The following is a 26,032-nucleotide window of genomic DNA, read 5'->3' on the forward strand; positions in this document are numbered from 1 at the left end:
CCTTTTTAATAGAGAAAGCTTAATTTCGCCAGTCTATGCACAGGTTAAGATCACCCAGGATTTCTGTATTACACTTCCTACATGTAACCCTTACTTCCTGATCTATGTCTCATTCAGCATGTTATTTACTGTTTGGTGGTCTTATCTCTTATTTATGTCCTTTGCCCTTTGCTGGTTCTCAGTTCAATATAAATTGACTCTTGTTTTATATCATGATTTATCATGCCAAAATTATTCAACACCAGTACACTTATCTTCTCCCTTATTTAATGGGCTCCATCAACAATTTTTCCTTCTGAAATGTCAAAATCATTGGAATGTCTAGATTGATGATTTGTTCAATATGCAGCCACATTTCCTCAAAGTCAATTAGATCATACCTATTTATTAATTGACCTTGTTCCAAAGGCTTCAAGCATTCAGATATGGCATTTTAACTTTAATCATTTCATTGTTCTGTTTTGTATTTTGATCTTTATTTTTAAACTCTGTCTTTTGGCATCCTTTAACTTGTTGGCAACTTTTCTACCTTCCCCTATGAGCTTAGTTTCCTTCCTGATTTCTCTGCGAGTTACCCATTCCCCTATTCCTTGTCAAGATAGTTTAAACCATCCTCAATCGTATCACTGGAAGGTTACAGGTTTCACCCTTGATGAGGTGTATCAGATCCAATTTGTATAGGTCCCAACATGTGCTAGAAACAGTTTCAATGCCTCAGAAATCTGAAGTACTTCTTCCTTTGCAATGTTTCCAGATGCACATCATTGTCTTATTTCTAAACGTATTAGCAATTGATGGCAAGATTATAATCATTGAAGGTTACATTTTATTCTCTTTTATGGGTCCTTATACTCTCCCTAGAAAATCTCATCCCATTTTAATAATCTCTGACCATAAAACATTGGATTTATCCAATGAGAAAAATTGTTACTTGCTCTAAGGATAGGTGTTAATTTGACAATAAAAAAGTTACTTCCATACTGTTGAGGAAAGCTGCAAGCAAAAATGTATTGCATTATTTGTCCATGAAATAAATATCTCTGTGTGGAAAGTAACACATTGATTGAAATAACATATTTAGCATTCGGATGACAAAAGTTCCTTATAATAAGATGGAACTGTGCTTTTTTCCTTTGAGTTCAACACAGTAAAGCTGGTCACAAAATGCAGCATGTTTTGTTTAAATGGAGGACCAAAGACTGCAAATTAATGATAAAGGAGAAATGTTTGCAGTTATAAAGCTCATTTCAAATTATCTCAAAGAGCAGTACAGCAACTAAAATACACTTGAAGTGTACGCACTACCATAGCAAAAGAAACACTCCAGCCAATTCATAAACAATAAGCTTTCATAGGCACATTTGTGAAATTAATCAGATAATCTGCTTATAGAAATAATGACTAAGGGAAAACATTGGCTAGGACATTGAAGATAAAACTATTTTTCTTTAAAATAATGTCATGAGAAATAATGTTATTGCCGTGCTGGTTGATAAGGTTGTTAAGAAGTTGTATAGTGTGTTGGCTTTTGATAGTTGGAGGACTATGATCAAGAGCCATGTGATAATATTGTGCCTCTATAAAAGCCTGTTTAAACCACAGATGGAGTATTGTGTTCAGTTCTAGTCCCCTTGTTATAGAAAGGATTTATCAGGATGCTGCCTGGCTTGGAGAGCATGTCTTATGAAGATAGGCTGAGCAAGCTAGGGCTTTTCTCTTAAGAATGAAGGAGGATGAGTGGTGATGACAGAGGTGTACAAGATGATAAGAGGCATAAATCAATAAAACAACCAGAGAATGGACATGTCTAATATGAAGGGACACTATTTTAAGCTTATTGGAAGGAAACTATGGCGGGGATTTCAAAAGTAATTTTTTTACACAGAGTGAGTGCATGAAGCACACTGCCAGGTGTGGTGGTAGAGACAAATACATGGGGACCTTTAAGAGACTCTTAGAAAGGTACATAGATGATAGATCAAAGGAGGGCAATGTGAGAGGGAAGTAGATTGATCTCAGAGTAGGTTAAAAGATCTATACAACGTCATGGGCTGAAGGGCCTGTACTGTGCTGTTAAGCTGTATGTTTTCACGCCCTTTCTATACAAATGGGGCTTTGGTTTTATTTAATGCCAGATGTTAGCACCTTTGTTGACGTCACACTCCTTAGTGTTGCACACTAACGACTCTGGGCCGAGTGAATGACTAGTAATCTTACAATTCAGATATGAAAATGCAATTAACTAAAACACAAGAAGGAAGGCAAAAGGGCTACTTCTATATATCAGACTTTCCTAAATAATGACATTCATAAATATAAACTCAACCCAACTGCATTCGAAGAGCTAGATAGATAGATAAATTTATCTATCTATCTATCTATCTATCTATCTATCTATCTATTTATTTAGATTTGAATTTCTGTTTGGGATATTCTTCAATAAAATAGTAGTTGAACTAAACTGGTTATACTGAAGTCCTGACCAGGAACTTGAATAAATAACAAAACACCGTAAACACTTATTCTGTGGGAAACACCTTAATTTAAACTGAGAGTTTACAATAACTTTAATGTGGCAGCGAACATTGTGATATATTCCTCTACCTTGCTTCCCTTTGCCTGAACCTCTCATAGCTGATAATACTCTCTCTCTCTCTTTCCATATGACCATGTATTAAATTTTAAATTAATGTTCATATTAAGTTTCCTCCCATTTAATTATCACTTTTTGCAGTTGATAGATTCATGACGTAGAATATAAGAAAAATATAGGAGCTATGTAGATGAGTCTTGAACCAAAGCCTCAACTGTTCTACATTTCTTTGTCTGCAATATGCTCTGTCAACTCATACTAAATAACTATTGTGTAAGAATGGGAATAATACAACGCATGATTCAGAAACATGGTTAAAAGGCTACCTCTCTGAGTTCAATGTGCAGTTGAATTTTTAATGTGAAACAGTACGAGCAATGGCTTTACAGTTTTGGATTTATAAACTAATCTCTGTATTTCTCCTGACACTTTATCCATTTTCTTTCTAATTAAACCTCATTCATCACAAGAGGCAATAATGGAAGTTCTCCTAATCATTGTCCTTTATAGCAATGGAGAACAGAAGGTTCTCTGGGATATTATGCAAAGTACAATCCATGATCTAACTGGTTGCTTCAGAACTATGCAATTTGCAAGAGAGTGCTGCACTTTACTTGAGATATGATAAAATATATAACAGCTCTATCAGTTCCTGGTACAAAAGGTCCACAACTATCAATTGTAGGAATATGAATGAGGAGCTCAACTTCAATGCTATTGGCAGAGACTTTTCCTCTCACATCTTAGAGAACAATTTAATTCAATATTCCAAACTGCCTGGTATAAAAGAGTTCCAGATTTCCATCACCATTTTGTTTGCCTGATTTCAATTGTAACAATGCAGTTCATCACCTACCTGTATCATCGCTAACTATCTTGCTTATATTATAGTAATATTAAACCTTATGAAATATATATTTTTAAAACATTTTCACATTCTTCATTCAATTAACACTGTTTTTTCTTTAAATTACCTATCTATGATGATTTAAAGTCAATTATTTCATTTTCCTTATGACATGCTATTTAGCTAAATCAACTTTTTGCCTGAAATGATAGCACCTCTGAAGTTGAAAAGGGTTAGGATAGGGTTTCTGAGCAATTACATGTATCTCCTGATGCAACATCTAACTAAATCCTGAAGTGAGTCAAATATCTCTGAAAATCAACTAAACTGCAAATGCTTCAAATCTAAATTCTTTGACATGTTTCTCATTCCACATGTTGCCTGACCAGCTGAGTGTCTTCAGCATTTTCTGTTCTTATTTAAGTCATCTCCCCTATTTCCTTTCAGGAGTTTGCACAGTGACTTGTAGAAAATGCAGAAGCTAAATATTTTAAGTTACTCTACTCCATAACATCATATGGACATAAAATATAGGAGCAGAATTAGGCCATTCAGTCCATAGAGTCTGCTTCACTATTCAGTTATGGATGATTGTCTTTTCAGCTTCATTCCCTCACCTTCTCCCCATAACTCACAACCCCCCTCCAAAATCAAGAACCCAATAATCTCTGTTTTAAATATTGTACATCTAATAACGTCCTCCATAGCCCTTTGTGGCAACAAATCCCATAGTCTCAACATCCTCTGCCTGAAAGAACTCCTTCTCATCTCAGTTTTAAAGAGAAACTCCTTTATTCTGAGGCATTACCCTCTGATTCTAAACTTTACTAATAATTTAGATATCCTTCCCATGTTCACTCTATCCAGGCATTGTGATATCCAGTAGGTTTCAAGAAAAACCCCCTTAAACCTTCGGAACTCCACTGAGTATAGGCTCTGAGATATCAGATGTTCCTCAATGTTAAGCTTTTCATAACTACTACCATTCTTGTAAACATCTTCTGGATTTTCTCCAGGCCAAAACATGCTTTCTGAGATATTGAGACCGAAATTACGCACAATATTTCAAATGTGAACATCATGAATTCTTGGAAGTAATTTACGTGATTTTATATGAAGTCTGGTTTATCTCTGTTAGTACTTTTTTTTCATTGCTTTTTAGAATAACTGTGTCCTCCAAATTAGAGTAAATCCCATCAGAGTGCTTGCACCTTTCTCATTTTTGAGTTGTACCCATAGAAACTCAATGTATCAATTATGATATTGCCCCTTATTAACAATGCAATTCCTCTTAAACTTGTTAGCTTTTGGTTTAACTTACTAATCCTTTTTAATAAATACCTTAAAAATATGGAAAATAGTACCATGGAAAATAAAATGAGAACAGCAAATGCTGAAACATTTAGTAGATTTTGTACTTAATTATATACTTATTCTCAGACATTAGTGTAACAGTTAAGTTATTAACCTTTAAATGCTTCTAAACTAAAGAAGCATAGGAATCAACCATGCTGGTGAGTCTGAAGCAAAACAGCCTCAACTAGGTTAAGGTGGCAGATTTTCTTCCCTGAAGTACATTAGTGAACAAGATGTGCTATTCCCACAATCAAATAATTTTGTGATCATAACTGATAGTATCCTCATTTTGTCATCTTTTAGTTAACCAAATTTAAATTTCACATCTCTTGAGAGGAACTCCATGTCTCCAGAAAATTAACCACACCATTGTGTATTATTCATGTAGCATCCTATTACTACCTGTGATAGCCAAGACTTGGTCAATGCTTCTCCACTTTGGGTCATATGTTCTGTCCCAGCACTAACAGAATGTGTCAGGAACCATTCTAGGAGGCAACCACTGATCTAGAGAATTAGGAAGATCTGTTTTTTTCTCCTTCTGTCACTAAATTTGATTTAAAAACACTAAGAAAGGGCTGCTATGTATTGGGTCTGCTTTCATGGGAGTATTCAACTAGATCTTCTACCATTAGTCTACAATGGCATATAGAGTTTAATGCAGATAAATCTAAGATGATGCATTCTGGGAGTGCTTAAGATAGGACATGTGGCGTAAATGCTTGGACGTAAACTATGTTTAATCAGACCTAGATCAAATGGATCTTGGTGTACAAGCCCATAGATCCCTGAAGCAGATAAGTAAAGTATACAAGATGTTTGCCTCCATTAACTAGATCACAGAGCATAAGGGGAGAGAGGTCTTGATACAACTTTATGAAGCATTACTTATGGCACAGCTGGAATATTAGTGCATTTCTGATGGGAACACTATAGAAATGGTATGATTTTACAGCTGACAGTGCAGAAAAGATTTATAGAAACAAACACAGCACAGACAGTGACCTTTGTCAACACTAACCTCTTTATGCTCAACTATATTCCATTTCACCTTTCCTATCTATGTAGCCAACCAAAATTCATTTGAATGTCATAATTATATCTCCCTCTATTACCTTCTCTGATGACTTGTTCCTGATATTTAGCACTGGGTGTGAAACCTAGCCCTCAGATCTCCTTTCAATATTTCCTCCTCAGCTTGAACCAGTGCCCTCTAGTTCTCGATCCACCAAGATGTTGCCTCAAGTGAAATAATTCCATTATGAAGTGAGAAAAGATGTCAGATGCTGGAAGCAGTCATTATGCTGACTCTTGACCCAAAATGTCAGGTAGACCCTGTTGACCTTTGTGGATTCAGAACTGGCTTGCTCACAGAAGGCAAAGAGTGGTTGTAGACGGGTCATATTCTGCATGGGGGTTGGTGACCAGTGAGTGCCTCACGGATCTGTTCAAGGACCCCAACTCTTCGTGATTTTTATAAATGACCTGGATGAGGAAGTGGAGGGATAGTTTAGTAAATTTGCTGATGACACAAAGATTGGAGGTGTTGTGGATAGTGTGGATGGCTGTCAGAGGTTATAGTGGGACATTGATAGGATGCAAAACTGGCTGAGAAGTGGCAGATGGAGTTCAACCCAGATAAGTGTGAGGTGGTTCATTTGTTAGGTCAAATATCATGGCAGAATATAGTATTAATGATAAGACTCCTGGTAGTGTGGCGGATCAGAGGGAGCTTGGGGTCCAAGTCCATAGGGAACTCAAAGCAGCTGCACAGGTTCAGATTCAGATTCAGTTTATTGTCATTGAGAAACCACAAATGCAATGCAGGTAAAAAATGAAACAACGTTCCTCCAGAATGATATCACAAAAGCATATGACAAAACAGACTACACCCGAAAATCCACATAACGTTTGGCAATCCCCAATCCAGAGTCCAGAGAGGCTGCTGCATATTAATATTGCGCTACCGTCTTAGCGCGTTCCCCGGAAAGGAGCTCCAAATCCACCAGACAAAAACAAGACCAAAAACTAAAGCTACAAGACCCGCACAAAACCACATAGTTACAACAGTGCAAACAATAGCATAATTGATAAAAAAACAGAGCATGGACACTGTAAAAATAGTCCAAAGATGTTAAAGGATTGCAAGTTCAAAAGAAATCACCACACAATTTCCACAAGTCCCCAGGGTCCCAACAGACTCGCCATCCCACGCCGGCGGCAGAAGGGAATACCCCCGCTATGGACTTCCATGGTGCCACCTGACCCAGCCTTGCAGACGCAGCACACACCGAAAGCGACCTAACTGCAGCGGACTCTGAGTCCGTCGAACCTACAAGCGGACGACCATTCCCTCCGGCACAGCTTCTCCGAGCACCATCCTTTGCCGAGCGTATTAAGACAGCCCGCCAACGGCCATCAACAACGCGACCCCGAGGACTGGGAGTCTGTTCTTCCCAGCAGAGTCCCGGACCTCACAGCAGCAGCAGCAATGAAGAAGGTCTTCCTGGAGATTTCCTGATGTTCCTCCAAGTTCCCACGTCCGTTTTCAATCGATTATGATTGCGCACGGCACCCCACTTCACAAATAACAGATAATCAGTTCCGGACTCAGGTTGACTCTGTGGTTAGGAAGGCATGCGGTGTATTGGCCTTCATCAATCGTGGAATTGAGTTTAGGAGCCAAGAGGTAATGTTGCAGCTATATAGGACCCTGGTCAGACCCCACTTGGAGTACTGTGCTCAGTTCTGGTCGCCTCACTACAGGAAGAATGTGGAAGCCATAGAAAGGGTACAGAGGAGATTTACAAGGATGTTGCCTGGATTGGGGCATGCCTTATGAAAACAGGTTGAGTGAACTTGGCCTTTTCTCCTTGGAGCGACAGAAGATGAGAGGCATTGATCCTGTGGATAGTCAGAGGCTTTTTCCCAGGGCTGAAATGGTTGCCACAAGAGGACACAGGTTTAAGGTGCTGGGGAGTAGGTACAGAGGAGATATCAGGGGTAAGTTTTTTACTCAGAGAGTGGTGAATGCGTGGAATGGGCTGCTGGCAATGGTGGTGGAGGTGGAAATAGGGTCTTTTAAGAGGATTTTAGATAGGTACATGGAGCTTAGTAAAATAGAGAGCTATAGGTAAACCTAGTAATTTCTGAGGTAGGGACATGATCAGCACAAATTTGTGGGCTGAATGGCCTGTATTGTGCTGTAGGTTTTCCATGTTTTTTTTGTATGATCTTCCTTGGAAAAAGAAGGTTGAGGTGAGAGCTTTTAGAGATATACAAATTTATGAGAGGCGTTGATAGAGTAAATAGTAAGAAACCTCCCTATGGAAGAGGTATAGAAGGGATCTGAAAATGTTTTTTTTTCATCCAGAATTTGATTGCAATCTGGAATGGACTGCCTGAGCAACTTTTCTTAAGGCTCGTACTTTCACACCATTTAACAAGCATTCGGATGAGCACTTGAGTCACCAATGTAGGGAAGGATATGGATCATGTGCTGGGAGGTTGGAATAGTAGGGATAGGTACTTGATAATCAACATGGTGTGGTTGGCTAAATAGTTTGTTTCCAGGCTGCATGTCTACATAACCCTATGAATCTATGACACATTGCAGAAATGTTCAGAAGACTGCATGGTGACAAAAGTCAGGAACTGGAATCGTTCTGCACTCAGGATGTATCTCTAGTTCATATACTGCAAAGAAAAAATACAATGTAAAAAAAGCAGTCATATTTCTTGATTTGTCAAACTGCATGAGAGGAGACAGTTGCAACTTTTATTACTCACACAAATGCTGGGGGAACTCAGCAGGTCAAGTAGCATCTACAGAAAAGAGTAAACAGTTGACATTTCAGGCCGAGATCTTTCTTCATGACAGAAGCAGTAATGAAGAAGGGTCTCACCCCAAAACTTTGACTGTTTACTCTTTTCCATAGACGCTGCCTGACCTGCTGAGTTCCTCCAGTGTTTTGTGTGTGTTGCTTTGGACATCCAGTATCTGCAGACTTTCATGTTTTCGGTTAACTATTGTTGCTATCAATGGCTCAAGGCCATATCCAACTAAGCATGGAACTTCAAGATGAGCTAGAAGAAGCAGAAGAAAGAAAGCAGAATGGCTCAAATCTGGAAGTTGTCTACATAATCACCTGCTGATTTAAGCCAATTTAAAGCCTATGACTACAACCAATTACACTCAAAATCCCCCAACAGCATTCATTTAGATTCATTCACTAGGATGTATAGACAATAGATAACTCTAAGTTCTGAAGTAATGGGGCTGCATTATTCTGCAGGTGGTATCTTGGGGTGGAGAAGGCAATGAACATGAACAAAGGTCATTAAGATCCCAAAATAATGAAGTAATCTAGACAGACGCAGTCATTCGTATCAAAGAAACTGGAAAATGAGAGTGGAGAACATGTGCTGCAGTCTGTAAGTAGTTCAGAGAAATAAAAATCTTACGACAGATATGCTGATTGGTGTAGTATATGGGTGTAGTATAGACTTTAAATTATAAGCACAGAAGGGATGAAATTATGATTGTATAAACAATGATTGAAATTTCTAGAACTTGCAAACAGGAGATGATTGGGTTAGGATATTGATAATTAATATATTTAAATATTAAGAAAACTTCATTGAGTAGAGAGTAAGGAAGTATTTGTTGTGCTAACCAAAATTGCTAGACCTGTTAAGTGTTTCTGACATTTTCTAATTTATTTCAAATTCCCATGATCTGGAGTTATTACTCAGAAACTCTTTCTACTGACTGGGGGGAATAAGATAAGGGGGCAAAAAGGAATTAACATGGGGAATAATTTTATGTTGAGAAAGCAGTAGAAGTTTGGAACTCCCTTGTGTAAAGAGCAATTGCTGATAGGCCAGTTGTTTATTTTAAATCCAAGCTTGATAACATTTTTATACTAATGAACGTGTAAACGTTTGTTTAGTCTATTCCATTTTCCACAGATTTGCCGCACTGTTTTCTCTGTATGCACACAATTCACTTCCTCATTGCATATCTTTGGGCACAGAGCTCAGAAAAAGTGATGCAATGGACTTTTAACATCGTAGGCCAGTGAGTTGTTTGTTATGTCTCCCCTCTCACTGTGAAACTGAGGCACCTCTTCCTCCCTTATTAGGGAGAGAGAGGGCCTTTGTCATGTTGAATACCGGGTGAACAAGTAGTCTTTGGTGTAACTGCAAGTCTGTATCTTTGCTGTTGCTTTGCTCACACCTGAGTGCTCGGTGGCCGAAGCTTTTTTTTGCTGATGGGGGAGGGGAGCTGTGAGGGTACTTTGGAGTTCTAACATTTAACTGTTGTTCATTCTTTGGGGGTACCTCTGCTTTCATGAAGAAAAAGCACTTCATGATGTATCCTGTATATATTTCTCTGACATTAAATGTACCTTTGAAACCTTTGATTTGGGGACTCTTGAAATATACCAATTCTTTTCTTCAATAGTAGGAACCATTCCATTATGAGTCACCATAAATTTCATTTCAAGTTTAATCCTATCACTTGAGTCAACTTTTGCAAGAACCTGCCTATTTGACACAGAAGAATAATATTCTCAGAGCTCAGTTGTGACAGAATGATGGCTGTAAAAACATCTTTAATATTCACACACAGAAGCCTTTGGACTTCTAGATATTGCCTGCGATTGCCATTATGTTTATTTAAGACATAACAGGCTGGTTTGTGCTCAATCTGTGGCTGTCAAAGATCTTTGGATTGATTTTAAATGACTCTGGGTGCCATGGTAGCACTGTGGTTTGCGTGATGCTATTAGAGCTTGGGGATTCAGAGTTTGGAGTTCAATCCCACCGTCTTCCTCTGGAATGCATGGATTTTCTTCCAGTGCTCCAGTTTCCTCCCACAATCCAAAGATATACCAGTTAGTAGGTTAATTTGTCATTGTCCCTTCATTAGGTTAAATTGTGGCTTGTTGGGGGTTGCTCGGCAGCGTGGCTCAAAGGCCTGGAAGGGCTTATTCCACACTGTATCTCTAAATAAAATAAAATAAAAGCTGTTGTAAAGGATTTAAACAATTGTTAGGAAAAAGTTTATTTAAAAACATACACAAATTTCCAAATCAAAATTCAAATGTTCGAAATGAACTAAGAAGAAAAGAAAGGACTGAACATTTTTCAAAGTTAGCTACACATGGTTTTTCAGTCAGAGTTAGCAGCTCCTTTCAAATGATGGAGTCACTTACATGCACCCCATTATTCATGACATAAGCCTCATTGGCCAACTATTAATCAACCACTATTAAACATCATCACAAATCTTCAGCAAAGCAAACTAATTATGACCCTCAATAGAAGTGAAAATGGAGAGATGTAAAGTGGCCTGCCACTTCAGCCACCGCCGCTTTGCACTGACACGGAAAGGCAGAAGCAAGATTAATCCCATAACGCTCACAAAGAATGTGCAAATTGGTTTACATTGTGTTTACATGTGGCCATTATTAATTGGACCAGTGGTAGCAAATTTTTCAGATTACTTGGCATATTTTTTCTCAACAATATTAGATCCTTGTCTTTGAAAACCAGTGAAGGGCAATTATTTTATACCTTAGAGCATAGTTATGATCATGGTGTTAGGCCTGTGATTATCAAAGTTGCTATCTGGTCATTTTCATGAATTTTCTGTGAAATTTATGAATGAGTCATTGGCTTCTGAGAAAGTAATGTAGTTGAGACCAGGTATCCTGTTTTATCCATGAAGCTCCGTGTAGGTCACTGACAGTAGAGACACCGACATCAATACAGTTATAGGCTATGAGCTGTTCAGCTGCGACTTAAAAAAAAATCCTATCCTTCATACTGACCTTAGTCAGTTAAAAGAATTGATGGACTGGTCCTGATGAGGTATCTTTAGCTGTCTGTGATAGTGTGAAGCTGGATGACTCTCTGCCTTACTGGAGATAACAAGCCAACACTACAGGATTTGCTAAGTACTTGAAAATAATTTTGATGAGCAAAAATGGGTTTTCAAAGTTTGGAAAATGTCATCCTTTAGCACCAAGAAATTGCTGTGTTCTTGTCCATTGAAATTCAAAAACTATACATTTCCCAAAGCATATTAACAGAATATTAATAAGAATAATTAATAATTTGAGTGTGCCCATGAGAACCTAGCTTACACAAAATGTGTGATATGATTAAAGTTATTCATGTTCATGAAGAAGCACAATTATTGAATACCTTAACTTACTAACTGCAGCTGTAATCAGCTAAACCCCTCCTGTAGAGTACAAGAGATATAACCTAGATTATTAATTAAATCTCATAGATGAAACCTAGCTCTAGCTGCTGAGACTAGTTTTCTGGCCAGAAATGCTGGTGAGAAGTCAATGGTATCTCAGTTATCAATTTAATATGCAATTAATTTCCTTTGATACAGACATGGAGTCTGATTAATTAAGGTGCTAAATCAAAATGATCTGGGACAAACAGCACTGAGGAGTGAATAAATATTCCCTTAGGAGTAATCAGAATTGTCAGCCACATATTCAGTACTGTTTGTTCCAGATGTGCCAACGTGAAAAATGATCATTTCCAAGATAATTTTTTATTAGAGGAGTATACTGCCTAAAACACATTTCAGTGTTTTTCTGATGGAAAAAGGGAAAAGAATCAAAGTACAAAGTTCTAAGTAAATTTTTTGTCAAAGTACAAATATGTCACCCTGATATTAACATTTTTGCATGGAATCACAATAGAATAAAGAAATACAAAAGAATCTATGAAAAACTATCCACAAGTAAAAGATTGACGAACAACCAATATGCAAAAGGCGGCAATCTGAGCAAATGCATAAATAAGCAAACAAAGAAACAAATAAATTAATAATACTGAGAACATGAGCTATAACTGAGCTCCTTGAAAGTGAGTCCATAGGTTGTGAAATCAGTTCAGAGTTGTGATGAGAGAAGTTATCAATACTGGTTCAGGAGCCTGATGGTTGGAGGGTAATAACGGTTACTGGACCTAGTTGAATGGGACCAAAGTCTCCTGTTTCTCCTTTCTGATTGCAGCAGCAAGATGTGAGCACTGTATAGATGGCAGAGTCCCTGATGATGGATGCTGCTCTCTGGAGTTTGTGCTACTTGGTGATTTGCTCAATGGTAGAGAGGGCTTTTTCTGTGATGGAATGGGGAAATTGGGGGAATTGAAATGAAATAAGGTTCTAATTAATATCATATTTTTCCTTGCATAAACATAAGTAAATGTTGTTCTTTGCATTTTTCTTTATTTAATGAACTAATGCTGATATACACAGAAATTTCTTGAGTTATGCTAAGTTAAGTTTCCATTTCAACATCACAGACTGATCAGGCATACTTCAACAGATCAGGATACTAATTTTGAATACTCTTTTAATACAATAATCAACAACCAAACTATGATATTTGCATCTGTCACCCAAATGATGTTGGCTAATTATTTCATCACAAGCTCAGGATGTCATCTATTTTCAGAGCAGATGATAAATAGTGTTTCTTGTGAACGATAAATCTTAGCATGCAATTTAGGCCAAACTAAAAGACAATTATACTAACAATCCCTAAGGAGATAATATGATGATTCCACACAGATTTTACAAGTCTTTGTTCTTCAAAGAATTCTGTTATTCTTATGGAGGTCAGAATGGCTACTTATAGAATATCGCTCATATGTATAAAGCATTTGAAAAATCGTATTGTGTAACTAATAAAACAACCATTGCACAACTCAATATGGACTTCTTAGTACACATTTCATAATTAAGTATCTCCGTGGCAACAAAAATGTATTAGTTCAAACTATTAGTTCCTTTTATCTGTTTTGCACATGAGTTTTAGTTTGTATACTCTAAATAAAAAACAGAATAGCCCTCTTGCACATACCTTTTTTTGATCTAGACTTTGCTCAGAAGATCATTCATTCCTCCTTGGTGTCCTCTTGTAAACCCAGAATGTTACTGCAATCAATAAAGCCAATAATTAATTGTTACATAATTTTAAAAAAAACAGACATGATCAACTGTGGGAGATAATGTGAGTACATGAATTTTGCAATACAAGAAACTCAATGCTACCATCCATGGGTGGAACATTAAGACAAAGTTAGATTTTTGCATAATAGCAGGATTAAGGGTCATAGGGCCAGATCAGCCATGATTTTATTGAATAGTGTAGAAGTCTCGATGGGCCATATGACCAATCTGCTCCTATTCTTTATATTCTTATGATTAAGTATAACTCATAACCACTGCTTTCTTGAGGTAAGTATTCAGGATAAAGTCAAATATTAATGCACAAGAAATACAAGGCTAGAAATGAGAATTAAATGGGGAAATGCTGGAAATACTTTGGTCAGCAGATGCTGCAACGTGGTCTCCCAATCTATGTTTAAAGCTGTGAGCATCCAATACTGGACTGCATACACAGACTTGTGACAGCTGTACAAAACATTTCCATTCAGTCCTCAAGGATAGCACTAAGTCAACAGTTGCCTTTTATTTTCCAATTTCCACTCTGATCTCTCTGTCTCTGGCCTTCTATGCAGTTCTAATGAAATTCAATGGAAGTTTGAGGATCTGTATTTCATCTTCAATCTTCACTTTGCAGATATTGGGATTCAATGTTGAATTCAACTTATTTATTATCAAAGTATACAACTTGAAATTCTTCTCTGGGTGGCCGTGAAACCAAGAAAGAAAAGAAAGACAGCACAATCATCAACCCCCAAAATCTCCTCTCCTGGCACAAAATAAGCAAACAAGAATGGAACAGGGACATCAATATCCAAATCCCAAAAACAGAACAGGCACATTGACTTCCAAAACCCCTCCCACACAAAAGAAAAACAAGATAGATCAGGGAAAAATACAGAATATAAAAAACTATAAGGCAGAAGAAAAGTCTATTATCCAAGTCCACATCCAAATGCAGAAAACCTGGGCAACGCTCATCAGGCCCAACGGCAGACCTTTCTCTCTCCGTAACAGAGCGATCAAGAGACTCACCCTCACCCTCTGTGCTTTCCTTGATGCTTCAATCTCTCTCGTCAGCAAACAATGGAAGCTTTAATCAGTAAAATGGAATCAAACATCAGCTCCTGGCTGTCAAAAGCTCTGAAGATTTATTCTGGGCCCAACAGATTGATGCAGTTAGGTAGAAGGTGTACCAGCAGCTATATTTCATTAGGTTTTATGTTCATTAGGAGATTGGGTATGTTACTAACAACTAGCAAATTTCTACAAATACACTATGGAGAGCAATCCATCTGGTTGCATCATTATCTGGCATGAAGGGGCCAGAAACAGAATTGGAAACTAAGCCAGTTCCATCATGGCACTAGTCTCCACATCAGCAAAGACATCTCAACAGGCAATGCTTCAAAAAGTTGGCATCAATTATTAGGGATCCGCACCACTCAGGACATGCCCTCTTCTGATTACTCCTATCAGGGAGGAGGTATAGGAGCCTAAAGTCACACACTCAATATTTTAGGATCAGCTTCTTCCCAACTGCCATCAGATTTCTGAATGCTCCATGAATCTATTCTGACTCTGATTCTGAGAAATAAATCCTGAACATTGGCAAGTAATTCAAACTTTGACTGCACTGATTTTTGACTTATTTGTTTGATTATTAATCCGGTCTATGAATCTCATTCCTTTGTTATCACTTCTTGTGCAAATCTGTCAGTCATTTAAAAACTCAGTTTGGTGACATTGGCACTTATTAGTCAGGCCTGCACAGGTCGGCATTTCCCAGTCTCCATCCAGCTACAAGAAATCATCTTCCACACATTTCCAACTCAACACCTGCAGCCTTTTTGAAACTCAACTCACATCCATAATCCTTGTTCACCCATTGAACCAGCCAGCCTCAATCAGCTGCTCCTAGTCTTCAGTTCCCTTGCTGCCTGTGAGTTTAGTATCTGTTCTCTCTTGTTTTGTGGTTTGCTATTTTATAGTTTATTATTGATAATATTGCTCACTGCTGAATTGACTCTGCTGCTCAGTGTTTGGGTCAAGCCTCCTCTGCATTTCCTAACAGGATGGATGAATCAGTGACGGACTCAGCCAAGTTTGCTTACCTAAAAGAAGTCATCCATTGACAGGAGCACGTGATCCAGAAGCAGCAAAATTGTCTGTTCTCCCTCTCCCCTCCTGAGACCAAAGCTTTAAATGACAACATCACTGAAGCACTACAGAACGGCTTCATTCGACCATTGATTGAGCCTTGGAGAAATGGAGACATATACAAATAGGAATCATTGAGCCCTTCCTGATCTGGACTGACTACGAGCACCTCAACAAACCTGCCAACTCAATCCATGTCAGTATCGCTGGGTAATCTTCTTCAAGTAGTTTGATTTCAAAATCTCGTAGAGAACCGGCTACACAAACAACAAGGTGAATGCCCTGTCATGACAGTTCAAAGCAGTGGAAATGGAGATCACCCCTCAGCCCATTATTCCATCCTCTAGTGTCCTCTCCCCAATTGTCTGGGACTTTGAAAACCAGTTCTGCCAGGCTGTACAGCAGGAACCTGCTCTGGCTTACACACCTGACAACTGCATATATGTGCAGGCTCCTCTGAGAGCACTCCAAAGGGCCCTCACCTCACCCCTCTTTAGCCATCCAGCAGCATGTCAGTACTCTGGATTTTTTGTGATGCTGGTTCTGGCTGACCTCAATGTCCCCAGTCCTCTTCTTCCAAACCAGTCCCTCAATGAAGAAGGTCCACTTTGCCATGGATGTCATCATAGGTTTGTCACCTTCAATGGGTACACAGTGATCATGCTAGTGGAGAATGAGGTCTCCATCACAGCCCACTTCATTCCTCTCCACAAACTTCCGGTAGCCACTCAGACGGCAGATCTGCTTCTCCACATATGCTTCCCCCAAAACATTGTGTTAGACCAGGCCCCACAATTTGTCTCATTCTTCTGGTGAACCTTCTGCTTCCTCCTCAACAGCTCGGTGAGTTTGTCCTCTGGCTACCAATTGTAGACTAATGGTCAGTGAGACAAAGAGACAATTAATAAGCCGAGAAGCCTTGAAGATACTTCACCTCCCTCTATCCCTTCCACATGGAAGAAATATCAGTTCTGGTCCAAACTTTCACACAATTTACACACTTCTACACCTTGAAGTGCTTCATGGCTACCAACCTCATTGTTCTCCATGGATGAGTCAATGGTCGAGGTTCAATCCACTAAGGCCCTAGCATGCTGATGCTGGAGTGCTTGGAATAGAGCATGGAGGGCCATCCTAACTGCCAACAGCACCAACTACCTTCAGGATAACCACCATCAGCCAGACTACTCCGGCCTGGAGACCATGCCTGGCTGTGCACCCGAGATCTGCCATTGCACACTGACTTACTACAGTTCATTGGTCCCATTAGCATCTCCAGTTGCGACCAACCCTGAGGATCACACTTACCTTCCAATTGTCATGCCTCAAGCCTGTTGTCCATGGACCACTAACCCACCTGAGCCTGCACCTCTGGAACCCAGGATGGTGGAAGATGGGCCAGTGCATATGGTTGGCTGGTTGATGGATTCACATTGTCTTTGATGGGGTGCACAGGACCTGGATGACTGAGACCAGAGTGATCTGGAGGAAAGGTCTCAGGTGCCATCCTGTTTCATCTTGGATCTATCACTTATTGAGGAGTTCCATCAGACCCATTAGATCCATTAGGATCACCCAGGGCTGTCAGGTGCCAGCTGTAAGAGGGGGATGCTGTCAGGCCTGTACAGGCAGGCACCTCCTGGTCTCCACCAAGCTAACAGAAGTCACTTGCAGCTCGTTTCCAACTCATCACCTACAGCTTATTTAAATGTGGCCGTCATCTACAAATCTTATTCATCCATTGAACTGGCCAGTCTGAACCAGATGCTCCTGCCTTCAGTTATCTCATTGCCTGCAAGTTTTGTATCTGTTCTTTCTTGTTTTATGGCCCTCCTCGATACTTGTTAACTTGTAATTTATTATTAAAATCATCATTCACTGTTGAATTGTTTCTGCTGTTTGGGGAAAGCCTCCTCTGCATTTTCTGACAAATCTGACTAGCTTACAAGGCTTCTCCATTCCTTTTCTCCAAGATGCTACCTTGCATAATTAGCTATTGCTTCCTGTGTTTTGTTCCCATTCTCTTAAGTTTACAATTGAACAATATCAGTGATCTTGAAGCTTTCCACAAGAAAGGGAATTGTTGAGTTATCTAATAGACTGACTATAATGGAATGCTCTATGTTAATTGATAATGTGCAAGAGTACGATTTATTGTCCTCTTTAACTTGGCTAATAAGATGACAGGAGTATGAAAGACAGAAGCCAGTGTAGCTTATTGACACATTCCTGTAATTAGTTTTCCCTAAGCTATCAAAATATATACTACTAAAAGTAGTTCTTGAGAACACTCTTACTAATCTGTTTGTGCAAATAACAGAAAGAAAACTTACTATAGAAAAGCTGTCATGTCCTTATAGACTGTTCCCAAGTGAATACCACACTTTCAACATATAGAACATAGAATAGTACAGCACATTACAGGCCCTTCGGCCTACAATGTTGTGCCGACCCTCAAACCCTGCCTCCCATATAACCCCCCACCTTGAATTCCTCCATATACCTATCTAGTAGTCTCTTAAATTTCACTAGTGCAGCTGCCTCCACCACTGACTCAGACAGTGCATTCCACGCACCAACCACTCTCTGAGTGAAAAACCTTCCTCTAATATCCCCCTTGAACTTCCCTCCCCTTAACTTAAAGCCATGTCCTCTTGTACTGAGTAGTGGTGCCTTTGGAAAGGTAAACAATGTTAAAGAAAATGCAGTAACGCCAATCAGGAACACAATAGTATGAGATAAACAGTTTTAGGTATACTGGTTGAATAATATATATTGACTAGGAATTAACTCCTTTGCAAAATGTGTCATCTGAGTACTATAGATATGGGAGTTTTCCACTCGCATCCCTGGAGCATAGGAGAATTAGGGGAGACTTGATATTTATATAAAATTCAGTGGTATGAGTGTATTTTGGATCATCTGACATGTTGTGGATGTGTGTGGGCCTTCGCCTTGAAGTAGTGTGGGGGTATGGCTGTGAAATGTCCGTACTTGTATTTGTGAATTGTTGTATTGTAAATACATTAGCTGCCATGGTATGTTCGGGGAGGGCGGGTGATGGGTAAGATACAAAAGCAAAATGGAGGAAAATGTAAGCCATTATGTATTCTGTATTGTGTCATTCCTTCAACAAAAAAATATATTTTTTTAAAATTGAGTGGTATAGGTAGAGTAGCTTTTCACTCAGTGGGTGGTGAGTGTGGAATAAGCTGCCAGGGGATGTGGGTTTGATTAAAAATCTGAATAAGTACATGGATGGAAGGGCTATGGTCCAGTGTAGGTCAACAGAACTAGGCAGAATGTTACTTTGGCATAGACTAGATGGAATGAAGACCCTGCTTCTGTGCTCCAGTGATCTGTCTCTATCATCACTGCAGTCTCCAAATTGCTCATATTTTCTGGCACCAAAAGCAATTACTCCACTGTCAGACTTGCAACCCATAGTCACAGAGAGGGGCCTGCTGACTAAACTGCCATATTGTTGTTTCTTAATTGGTATGAATGAAGGCACACATCACTCAAGGGTAATTTCCTTGACAGCTGGTTCTCTCATTGAAAAACAGAATCATCTTTCCCGATGAATTGTACATGATGAATTCCATTGAACTTTGTATGGTTGAGGAGCTGCCTGATGTCTGTCAGATCATATTCAGTTCATTGGTTTCTTTCATTATACACTTTTATTTAAATACACATCAGCTGCCACTAAAGCTAATCATAGCCTAATAACTAAACTGCTCTGACTCTACTCAGTTTAGTAAATTCTTAACCTTAACAACATTTTTTACTGGTAAAGTGGAATTTTAAGCATGCCTACATATCTGCAGATTTCACTTGTTCTTGTACCTTTGAATTTGACATTGGTGATGCTCAAATGTTTTCATCTCTGCTCCATACTAAAACAGCATCTGTTCATAAGTATTGACTTTCAAAGCTCTCTGCTGTGGATTCTCAGAAACAATTGTTTCACTTGTGTATGAATAGTTAATATACTTTTAAAATATCCCTTTGACACTATATGTACAGAGTATTGAACAAAACCTGATTTGAAAATTCTATTAAAATAACCAAACAAAAATATTCAGATTGTCTTGTCGATGTATCGATCTGACCTGATGTGCAGTTACTGGGACTGGCTGAAACTGTGCAGTTCTGAAAGAATCTGCCAATATTGGTTCTAAACACAGTATATGGCAGGTGCCAGCCTGATACCTGGGATTAGACAGCATTGATCCATTCACAAAATTGCTTGCGGAATAGGTTGGAAGGGATCTGACTGCAAGGGTTATCAGTGCTCTAGCCCCCTGCTGTTTACTGGTGTGAAGGATCCAAGTGATGGAAAAAATCTGCAATTCATTGCATTTTCTGATTGTCTAAGCAGATTCAGGATGGGTCTTGAGAAAAACTGCAGATTTAACGGAAATTGAAACATGGTCCCATTTGAAGTCATATCATCACAATACATGCTACTGCAAATTGTCATGTGTGCTGCCAAGCAGTAACTTTAAGATGTGACCCTTGCAACTGCCATACATGTACTAATAAAGGGACCTCTCCTATTTCCACAGCCTTTCGATGAGGTTGCAGTAAGATGCACCGAAGTCAGTTGTCATTAGTTCATTAACATAGTCGAATAATACATTATTTCTGAGATTCATTAAAGATGGTATTGGACATCACCTTGTCTTCCTTTGTGGAATTTTTATCCCATGCAGTTTACAACAGGGGAATAAACTGAATTACAGCATATCTATAATTCAATTCATTCCAGTTTCCTGAGTGTGATCATTACTTCAGGTCAAAACTGCTTTAGTTGATTAATTATACATCATATTGACTTGTAATCAATTGTTAACATGCAAAGGCTAAAGATTAACATTTTTGCAAGAGAAAAGGAAATCATTTGAGCTGTATAATTTATTTAAAAAACCTTGGGCAGATTATAACTTCCTCTACAGTATGCCAGACATGACATGGCCGTGGGTGTGAACACAGTTGCACATATTTGTTTAAATACTACTTTCTCAGTGGAGAGATTAGTGAATGAATTTGAGTCACGGATGACAAGCGATTAAATTCAAGTTCATCATTCAGCTGTACACATGTAAACAGCTAAACAACACAACATTCCTCTGGGGCCAAGGTGCAAAACATGGTAGATATGCCACATGCATCACAAAGGTTGACATAAAGTGCATATACCACATTGTCAAATATACAACAGCATAATGCTTCTGGTATTGTCATAAATGTACTAGGTGGTAGCAGGGTATTCATAAGGGGGAAGAAGGTGTTACCCAGCCTGATGGTGCTTGTTCTGTATGGACGGGAGGTCAAAAACATTGTGAGATGGTTGGGAAAGTCTGCAGTGCTTCTAGCATATGTTCTGTATGGGGAGGGAAAGAGACCACAATGATTCTCTCAACAAACCTCAAATCGGTACTCTGTCGATTGTACTCCAGTAGAATGCAGTTAGAAGGAGGGTGGGGATCCTCAGGAAGGGAGGTCAACAATTTTTGAGTTCATTCCTCCAATAGTACCTTCTGGCTATTGGGAAAACACACAATGAAATGGAGGCAGGAGAAAGTGCAGGTTGCACCCAGGACGAATTGATAATGTTTCCTCCCTGATAGCAATGCAAGCTACAATGATGTTGCTTGCCATTACTTTATGGTACTTTCCCACTATAAACTACAAGCAGATAAATGTGAGTGTGGCAGACAAGGGTCCTTTCCACGTCTGACTTGGCAAGTGACTAAGTTCACTTTGTAATGAGTGTAATGAGTGCGGAGGACATGCAGGGGGACATAGATAGGCTGAGTGATTGGGCAGACATTTGGCAGATGAAATATAATACTGACAAGTGTGAGGTCTTGCACTTTGGCAGGAAAAATAATAGAGCAAGTTATTATCTAAATGGAGAGAAACTGGAAAGTGCTTCTGTGCAAAGGGATCTGGGGTTCCTGGTGCAGGAAACACAAAAAGTTAGTATGCAAGTGCAGCAGGTGGTCAAGAAGGCCAATGGAATGCTGGCTTTTATTGCTAGGGGGATGGAGTATAAGAACAGGAAGGTCTTACTGCAGTTGTACCGGGTATTGGTGAGACCACACCTGGAGTACTGCGCGCAGTTCTGGTGTCCATATTTAAGAAAGGACATACTGGCTCTCGAGGCAGTGCAGAGAAGGTTCACTAGGTTAATTCTGGGGATGGGTGGGTTGATGTATGATGAGAGGTTGAGTAGATTGGGACTCTACTCATTGGAGTTCCGAAGAATGAGAGGCGATCTTATTGAAACATATAAGATTGTGAAGGGGCTTGATTGGGTGGATGCGGGGAGAATGTTCCCAATGATGGGTGAAACTAGGACTAGGGGGCATAATCTTAAAATAAGGGGATGCCGTTCCAGGACTGAGATAAGGAGAAATTTCTTCACTCAGAGGGTGGTGGGGTTGTGGAATTTACTGCCCCAGAGAGCTATGGAAGCTACTACACTCAATAAATTCAAAACGGAGATAGACATTTTCCTGGATAAAAATGGCATTAGGGGATACGGTGAGTGACCAGGTAAGTGGACATGAGGCTAGGTTTAGATCAGCCATGTGATCTCCTGGGCCAGTTTTCGATAGCCTGGATGGGTCGGAGAGGAATTTTCCAGATTTTTTCTCCTCAATTGGCAAATCGTTTTTTTTTCCCCGGGTGATCACATGGGTTTGGGCGGGATGAATAATAAAATAAAATGGGCAGCATGGTGCCCTGTTGGTTGGCACTGTTGCCTTGTGGGATTCGATGATAACTAGAGTTAAGATTGGATCAGCCATGATCTTGCTGAATGGCGGAGCAGGCTTGAGGGGCCGATTGGCCTACTCCTGCTCCTATCTCTTATCTTCTTATGTTCTTATGTAAAGGGAAGTTTCTTAGCTTCAATAGTGGTACCAAAGCTTTGCTAAGAGTAGACAAGTTATTCTTGTGGAACTTGCTTCAACAGATGAATAAGCCATTTCTCCAGCCAGTGTGAACCTTTCTGTGCTAACCCCATTGCCTTCTACGCCGATGCGATTCCAGTGTCTGTCTAGACCAGAGGTTCCTACCTGAGGTCCACTGAGCCCTCAGTTAAAGGTAGTGGTCTATGGCATTGAAAATGGTTGGGAACTCCTGGTCTAGACACTTCAACATTTTCAATGCCCTGCTTCAATAATTCTCTCAGGTAATGCTACTCAGGTCTTTACCACTCTCTGGGTGAAGAAAGTTCCCTTATCCCCTCTATGTTTGTAGTCATAGAGTCATAGAACACTACAGCACAAAGGCAGGCCCTTCTGCACATTTAGTCCATGCCAAACTATTAATCTGCCTAGTCCCATCAACCTGCACCTGGACCATAGCTCTGCATACTCGTTCCATCCATGTACCGATCAAAGATGCTCTTAAATGTTGAAATAGAAGCAGAGTGCACCACTTCTGATGGCAGTTCATTCCATCTGAAAGTGGTGCATTCTGCTTTATGCTTTCACCACCCTATGAGTGAACAACTTCCCCCTTTATGGTTACTGCATGAGCTCTAGTTCTAGCTCACCCAATTTCAGTGGAAAAAGCCTTCTTGCATTTACCCAAAAAAAACTCTCATAATTTTATATACATCAAATCTCTCCGCATTCTCTATGCCCTGGAGAATAAAACCCTATCCTGTTCAACCTTCTCCTATAATTCAGGTTCTCAAGTCCTGGTAATGTCTTGGTGACTTTTTCCTACACTCTCTCAATCATGTATCTTTCCTGTAGGTTCTGTAGGTGATCAGAACTGCGCACAATACACCAAATTAGGCCTCTCCAATGTCTTGTACATCTTCTACTTAACATCCCAATTCCTGTACTCAATAGTTAGATTTATGAAGGTCCATATGCCTAAAGCTTCTTTACAGCCCTATCTACAGGTGACACCACTTGCAAGGAGTTATTTGTACTCCCAGTTTCCCCGGTTCTGCTGCACTCCTCAGTACATTATCACTCATCATGCAAGTCCTATTCTGGTTTGTCCTCCCAAAATGTAACACCTCACACATGTTGGCATTAAATTCCATCTGCCATTTTTCCAACTAGTCTAGATCCTGCTGCAAGCTTTGATAGCCTTCCCTGCTATCTACTGCACTCCCTCCACCCCAATCTTCAAAGGTTAATTTGTTATCAAAGTATACAACTCTGGAAATCTGTCTTCTGCAGATGGCCATGAAAAAAAAGAAAAGAATGAGAACATGGCCATCAACCCCCAAATCCTTACTCCCCAGCAAAAAAACACCAACAAAAATGGAACTGAAACATTGACCCCTGCCCTTTCACCCAATTAAAAATAGAAACAGGTGAAAAACACAGAATATAAAAAAACTATAAGACTGGGAAATAAAACTTTGTATCATCTGCAAGTTTGCTGCTCCACTTTACTATATTATCAACATGTACAAACAAGCTGGATGAACACAGCAGGTCAGGCAGCATCCATTGAAATGAGCGGTCAACGTCTTAGCCTGAAATGTTGACTGCTCATTTCAACGGATGCTGCCCGACCTGCTGAGTTCATCCAGCTTGTTTGTATGTGTTGATTTGACCACAGCATCTATGTAATACAGATAATATAGTACTTTTTGATTACTATATTATCATCCAAATTGTTGATATAAATGACAACAATGGACTCAGCACTGATCCCTGTGGCACACCATTTGTCATAAGCCTCCAGAATCAGAATAAAGCTTAATATCAGTGGCACACATGAAATTTGTTGTTTTGTGGCAGTGTGCTACATAATAATAAAGCTGTAAAGTACAATAAATATATATAATTAAATAAGTAGTGCAAAAAGTGAGGGAAGAAAGGAGGTAGTGTTCTTGTCTTCATTCTCCATTTAGAAATCTGATGGAATCCTGAAATGCTGATTGTGTATCTTCAGGCTCCTGCACCACTTCGATATGAGAAGAGGGCGTGTTCTGGTGAGTTAGGCTCTTTAATAATGGATGTTATCTTAGTGAGGCATCGCCTTTTGAAGGTGTCTTGAATGCTGGTGAAGCTAGTGTCCATAATGGAGCTGGCTGAGTTCATAACTGCTGTGCTTCGAGAGGTAGGTGATGAAACCTATCAACTCCTGCCTCTGAGGTGTCTTGGATCTGCTCCATTTTGTCTCCCAGCACCACAGGTCCACAGCAGATGCAATTTCATTGGCTCTTCACTCAAGCCTGGAAAACCTGGATAGCAAAGATGCATACATCAAGATGCACATGATCCAGAACAGCTCGACATTAAATACTATCGACCCCCCCCAAATTAATCAATAAGCTTTCCTCGCTTGCAGACCTCAATCAGCTGAATTGGTAACAACATCTCTTCCACAATCTCCATCAGCACAGATGCACTGTGAACCTGTGTGCTTAGCCCCGGTCTACTCACTTTGTATTTACGACTGTGTTGCTCACAGCTCAACGCTACTTTTAAGTTTGCTGACAACACCACTATCATTGGTCGAATCAGCATATGGGAGAAGGATTAAAGATCTGGCTGAGTGATTTCACAATAGCAACAACCTCTCACTCAGTGTCAGCATCCCAAGGAGATGATTATTGATTTCAGGAGGAGAAAACCAGAGGTCCATGAGCAAGTCCTCACTGGGGGATCAGAGGTGGCGAGGGTCAGCAACTTTAAATTCCTTGGTGTTTTCATTTCAGAAGATCTGTCCTGTGTCCAGTTATGAAATACAATTATGAAAAAAGCACAACAGCATCTCTACTTAAAAGTTTGCAAATACTTGACAAGATAGCTATAACTTTGACAAACTTCTATAGATGCGTGGTGAAGTGTATATTTTTTTTTTAAATAATTTTTTATTGCATTTTTAAATGATTACAAAGTATGAAAAAACAATGTATATAACCCTTACCCCCTCCCCTTAACCCCTCCCCCCTGACTGCCCCATAGAAAAAAAAAGAAAGAAAGAAAGAAAGAAAGAAAGAAAGAAAGAATGCCTGGTGGTTGGAAGATCTCCACATGCTCCATGGAATTCGCAATAATTTTAATATGTATATTTATTTCTTTCCCCTAATAACCAA

This window comes from Hypanus sabinus, chromosome 10, assembly GCF_030144855.1.
Source record: "Hypanus sabinus isolate sHypSab1 chromosome 10, sHypSab1.hap1, whole genome shotgun sequence".
NCBI lineage: Eukaryota > Metazoa > Chordata > Chondrichthyes > Myliobatiformes > Dasyatidae > Hypanus > Hypanus sabinus.